This window comes from Falco cherrug, chromosome Z (assembly GCF_023634085.1).
Source record: "Falco cherrug isolate bFalChe1 chromosome Z, bFalChe1.pri, whole genome shotgun sequence".
NCBI lineage: Eukaryota > Metazoa > Chordata > Aves > Falconiformes > Falconidae > Falco > Falco cherrug.
The window spans coordinates 85315682-85322552 of record NC_073720.1 but is presented as its reverse complement, the minus strand read 5'-3'; positions in this window follow the sequence as shown (position 1 = coordinate 85322552).

Sequence of the window (6871 nt, the reverse complement as noted above, 5' to 3'; positions counted from 1 at the left end):
TTGATGATGATAAAGCTGCTAAGAAATTAATGAAACCTTGGAGAGAAGTTATTAATTGTTTAAAAAGATATAAAGTTGAAAAACAAATGGCAGCAGCTGCTTCCAGCCGACTCGAATGGTCTGACCCGGCTGCTGGGCGTCTTACGGCAGGAGGTGATTATTCTACCCCCCCTGCCTCGGGAATCCCTGTTCCTGTTGTTCGCCGACCCTCAGACCATCCTCCTCCCCCTCCTTCTCCGGAAGAAAAAGCTTGTCCCTCGGCACCACCTCAAGAGGAGGTGCAGGGAGAATCACAAGAAAGTGAAACTGAGGAGGAGACAAGTGACAAAAATGAGGGGGCAGACGATGGGAAGTTAAAAACTGATTCAGCTAATAAAACTTTTAAACCGCCTTGCCTTCACCCGCAGCCACGACTAATTCGAGTCGGTTGGGACAAAATAGTCCGAGAAGTGATGGAACAAAAAGACTTTGATGTCGTAGCTCAAATTAATCATCAAGCCTATCCAGTAATTTACACTGTTGATAATGCAGGAGTAATGACAGGAGAACATCATACTTTAGACTGGAAAATATTAAATCAGTTACGGAGTACAGTTAATGAGTCAGGTTTACATGGCGAACCTGCAAGGCAAATGTTAAACTATATTTGGAGTAGCGGAATGCTTTGTCCAGAAGACATTAAAAATATAATGAGACTCATTTTGAAACAATCACAACAGTTGTTATGGCAAGCCCATTGGCAGAAACTTTGTGAACTGTCTGTACATATGCCTCGTGCACCGAATGATCGTTTAAAAACTACACCAGCTACGCCCTCATATATGTCAGTCAAACAAGGAAGGGATGAATCTTTTGCCTCTTTTGTAGATAGGGTTACAGATGCTATTAATCGTGCAGATATGGCTGACTTTATGAAAGGACCTTTGTTAAGACAATGTGTGCTGGAAAATTGTAACTCTTATACAAAAGGCATTTTAGTTACTCTTCCTCTGGATGCCTCTATTGAAACCATGTTAGAGCGAATGAGCAGAGTTCCTGTAGGACCCCAAGCTCTGTTAGTTGAAGCGCTTAGAGAGGTAGGGGACAAATTAGTTAAGGCTCAGCAGCAAGCATTTGCAGCCCTCGCTCCACTGAAACCTCCAGATGAACGTCGAGACAGAATACACCATCGAAGGGACTATATATGTTTTCGTTGTGGACGTTCGGGTCATATGCACCGGCAGTGTCGAGAATGCCAAGTATGGTGCCAAAACTGTCAAATAAATAATCATAATACCGCAGCTTGCCGGCGTTCGGGAAACGGGAAGCGGAGCGCCAGGAGTCGCGGCGCGCCGACCCCAATAGCGGCTCCAGCAACCTGCATGCCGATGACTGCCCCCAGCCAGCTCCCCAACCAACAACCAACACCTCCCGCCTTCAACCAGCCACAAATTTACGACCAGCAACCCGAGGGAGCCTCGGATCGGATCTGGCAACAGCAATAGACATTACTCTACTTGATAATCGTCCACAGAAAGTTGCCACAGGAATCAAAGGACCTATAATGATAAACGGACAACCTCATGGAGCTTTGCTGCTGGGTCGTTCTTCCAGTGGCCTCAAGGGACTCTTTGTTTTACCAGGACTTATTGATTGTGACTATAAAGGAGAAATTTTTATAATTGTTCAAACAAGTTTTCCACCTATATATATTCCTAAAGGTAGTCGCATTGCTCAATTAATACCACTCCAACACTTAACTCACCAAATGTCTGCAGTCTCCAATCACGATCGTGGGACAGATTGTTTTGGATCCACAGGAGGCTTAGCGATGTTGACTGTACCTATGAACCGACGACCACTCGCCCAAATTATTCTTGTACATGGGACTGATAAAAAACACATGACTGCACTTTTGGACACTGGTGCCGATATCACAATCATCGCACGTTGTCAGTGGCCTTCTTATTGGCCACTGCAACACGTCCCTGGAGGAGTTGAACGAGTAGGGGGAATAGCGCCTGTTCAGCGCAGTCAACAAAGAATACAAATCATCATAGATGGAAAAACAGCGATACTACATGTTACTGTTATGCCCTTACCTAGTGGAGTGAATGCACTCATCGGAAGAGAAGTGTTGAATCAATTAGGAGTACTACTTACTACAAATTCACCTTTTTAGGAACGGTCACTGTCAATTGGACTTTCCCGATTCCTTTGAAATGGCTAACAGAAGAGCCTGTTTGGATCGGACAGTGGCCGTTGAAAAAGGAAAGTCTGCAACAAGCACATTTGTTAGTTCAAGACCAGTTAACACAAGGTCATCTTAAACCGTCAACCAGTCCTTGGAATACACCGATATTTGTAATCCAGAAAAAATCAGGAAAATATCGGCTTTTACATGATCTACGAGCAGTGAATCAACAAATGCAAGCAATGGGAGCCTTACAACCGGGTCTTCCTAATCCTGCTATGTTGCCCACCGAATGGCATTTATTAATAATTGACTTAAAAGACTGCTTTTTTACAATTCAGCTACACCCCAATGACACTCAACGATTTGCATTTACATTGCCATCGGTTAACAGAGAGGGACCTGACCAGCGATTTGAATGGACTGTGTTACCACAAGGCATGAAAAATAACCCTACCCTGTGTCAGCTATTTGTTGATGCTGCTCTCCAACCTATTCGAAAAGCATGGCCTCATGTTATTATTTACCATTATATGGATGATATTCTATTTGCTCAAAAACAGCCTTTCACTGAACAACAGGAGACCTTTTTACAACGACAGTTAGAGACGCAAAATCTCGTCATAGCAACTGAAAAGGTCCAGCGTTCACCCGCATGGAAATATCTTGGCTGGAATATTACTCAGTCACAAGTGAGTCCACAAAAATTAACCATTTGTAAAGATCTGCATACCCTCAATGATGCTCAAAAGTTATTGGGTGACCTCCAATGGCTACGCCCAGTAGCAGGCATCACCAATGAGGAACTAGACGTGTTACGACCTTTATTAAAAGGAACAGATCCATCTAATCCTGTTATTGTTTCTAAGGATCAACAAGTTATGATTCAACAACTCAGTGAGCGGGTTGTAGAGCGTGCAGTAGATCAAATTGACGCTAATCTTCCTGTAGACCTCACTGTGTTAAATGGTCCCTCACACTTTACTGGTGCACTTACACAGTGCAAAAAGAAAAAGGGGGAGACTGTGAGAGTATTAGAGTGGATCTTTACCAAAATGCAACCAAAGACTACCATCCAAGAAAAAACGCAAAATTTGGCAGAAATCATTCGAAAAGGAAGAACGCGAATTTTACAAATTACCGGAATGGAGCCAAATGTCGTGTATCTACCAATACGCAGAGAAGACTTGGAGTGGTGGTTGCAGAATTCATCAGCTTTACAGTTAAGTTTATTAAGTGAAGCTCTGGAGATTAAAGTTGAGCCTTTAAAAGCACCTATATTAAAATGGATTAGTAATTATGACTGGTTAAAGCGTCCGAAACGAAGTGAGCGACCCTTAGCGGATGCTATCACAGTTTATACGGATGCAGGGAAACGCTCAAGAAAAGCAGCAGCAACATGGCACGAGAACAATCAATGGCACCACCAAATCCTTCCTGCGAAAGCAGGAGATTCGTTACAAACTTTAGAGCTAGCTGCTGTTGTATGGGTATGTACCCAATGGATACATGCGAGGTTAAACATTGTAACGGACTCGATGTATGTTGCTGGAATCGTAAGCCGAATTGAAGATGCTCGCCTTAAAGAAGTGCAAAGTCAACGGCTGTTTGAACTCCTTAGGCAACTGTTGAGCAGCGCACGCAACCCTACTGCGTTATACATATTAGAAGTCATAAATGGTCTGAAGGTTTGGGGGAAGGGAATGCGCGCGCTGACCAGCTCGTGTCTGTAGCAGCTCCACTAAGCGAGTTTGTTAAAGCACGAGAATCACACAACACATTTCACCAAAACGCGCGGGGACTGCATCGACAATTTGACATTACAATGGAAGAAGCTAGAGGAATTGTACGAGCTTGTCCTACGTGCAGTCATCATGGACCGGGACTAGGTATCGGAGTGAACCCCAGAGGACTTAAAGCCAGAGAGTTGTGGCAAATGGATGTCACTCACGTTGCTGAATTTGGCAGATTAAAATATGTACACGTTACAATTGATACATATAGTAAATTTGTATGGGCTACAGCACAAACAGGGGAACGAGCACTCCATGTAATAAGGCATTTAACAAGTTGTTTTGCTGTCATGGGGGTGCCACAGACAATAAAGACTGATAATGGCCCTGCTTATGTCAGTGAAAAAATGAGACGTTTTTGTCAAGCATGGGGAGTGCGACATATTACAGGTATTTCTCACTCTCCCACGGGACAAGCAATCATTGAAAGAACACATCAGACATTAAAGCAATATTTACAAAAGTTTGAGAAGATTACAGATGTACAAGAGAGACTTGCTAAAGTTCTTTTTGTGTTGAATCATCTATGTATATTTGCAGAACAGCAAGAATCACCTGCATGGTTACATGGGTATCTTAAAACATGTAAAGATGATGTTCCAATGTTTGTTATGTACAGGGATCCTTCAACTGGTTTGTAGAAAGGGCCAGCAGAAGTAAAGTATGTTGGAAGAGGTTATATGTGTGTACTTACCCCCACAGGGCCGCAGTGGATCCCAGCAAAATGGACCAAAGCAGCAGTGACTGATGCTCCAGTAACCAATGTCAACTTGTGATTGATTTATTAATATTGTTTTAGCTATATTTTAAGCATAATGTTGAGAATTGTTGTGTTAATTAATTTTGTTGTCTTAGTTGTAGCTTTTGTGCCTAAATCATTGTTTGATTTGCGAGAAAATGTATGGGTAACTTTAAGTAGAGCTATTAACACAACCACGTTTTGTGCAAGTTTGTCAACCCCTAGCGTACCCTTTTTAACTTGTTTAGTAGGTGTGCCATTAAATGACTCAGATTGGATCGCCCTTAACCAGTCTCTTAACCAGATGCCAAAAGTTACCATATTGGCTCGAGGTAATAATATGAGCAGCTTTTTTGAAAAATTTGATAACTGAGATGACAAACTCCCTATTGGTCCTAGCCCTCAAGAAATCGAACTAGTCGATTCACTAAATGCCTCTTATTGTGTATATTTGAATTCTTCCCGGTACCCTTGTGCTGGTGAAGCCTCTAACATGCCTTGTAGTACAACTGCTATCACTCCCGTATATCCAATTAAGAATCAGTTTAATTGGAGTGTTTGGTGTAACCATACCAGTCGAAATCTGTCTAATCCTGCACCTGGAGTATTATATCCTGGGAAATTACCCCCTGGTTTGTTTTTTATTTGTGGTAATAGAGCATGGAATGGAATACCCTCAATGCCTGTAGGTGGTCCATGTACCATCGGTCGTCTGAGTTTAGCCTTACCACATATTCATCCTAACAAATCAAATCCAGTGAGATGGAGAAGAGACACTTCCCAGATCCTTGGTAACACCTGTGATGATAACGTTCAACTTTGGAACAAATGGGAGGTATTTTTTGCTTCGTTATTTATCCCAGGTGCTGCTGCTGCTCAGGCCCACAAAAATTTAGAAAAGCTTTCTTGTTGGGTGGTTAAACAAGCCAACCTCACCAGCAGAGTTTTATCAGACCTAGCTGATAGTTTAACTTTTGTTCAACATGCTGTTTTGCAAAACCGCATGGCCATTGACTTTTTACTATTAGCACGTGGACATGGCTGTGAAGATTTTGAAGGCATGTGTTGTATGGACCTTGAAGATAATTCAAGCTCCATACATAAAGAAATCAAACAATTGATGGAACATTCTCAAAAAATTCAACAAAATGTTGGATTTTTTGGCCTTGAAAGCTTAACAAACTGGCTTGGGATAGGAGGCTGGTTAAAAAGACTGTTGCAAAGTGTGTTGCTTATAGTGATAATTGTTATCATTGGATTTATATGTTTAAGCTGTGCTCTCTCTTGTATTCGAAAATTATTTGAGCGTGTAACTGGACCAGTTTTCCTTGTCCAAAAAGAAAAAGGGGGAATTGTTGCAGAATGGACGAAAGAGAACGGCCACGGTTCCATAGAAGGACTGTGTGATACAGCTTTTTGACATAAGTCTGGAGTGAACCAAGCTAGGCCGCAGCGAGAAATTACCAGACTTGCTAGAAATGGAAAATTACCAGGCTTGCTAAAAATGGAGAATTACCAGGCTTGCTAATAAGGGAAGAGAGATAAGGTTATGCTGACCTTGTAAATAACTTTGAGGAATTCACATAGATAAGAGAGAAAAAAAAATATATGTAGTTAGCTATCCGCAGAAACCGCAAATAGGAGGACGTATGAAAGTGTAATCCTTTAGAGCTTAGCCAATCAGCAGATGATTTGTAGGCATAATTAACTGGAACTGTATATAAGACATAATCGCGCCATAATAAATTGAAGCTTGCTCTATCACTCACATTGAGTCAGCCGCATGCTTCCCCTCGCTCGTTGCACTCTTTGCCAAGTGTGGACTAATTCTACTAACGGTGCTAAACCAGAGGAAGCTGTAAATTCCACCGACAGCGCGACTCTTCTCAAGACACTGTCAGCGATGGCGATTCCGTCCACACCTCCTCTGCCCCCAAAGCTTCTGTCACTGATTGCAGCGACCCTCACAACACAGGACCAAGCACGGGAACAGGACAACTCGGACAATGATTTTATTGACACTGATAAACCTTTTGATCCAGGTCCTATAGATCTGGAAAAGGAGCTAGACCTTTCCCCCACCCCCTTGTCTCTCCTGATGCATTGATTGTATTTTTGGGGAGGGTGAAAGGGAGTCTGAGGGATTGGTGACAGGAATGCAAGTGG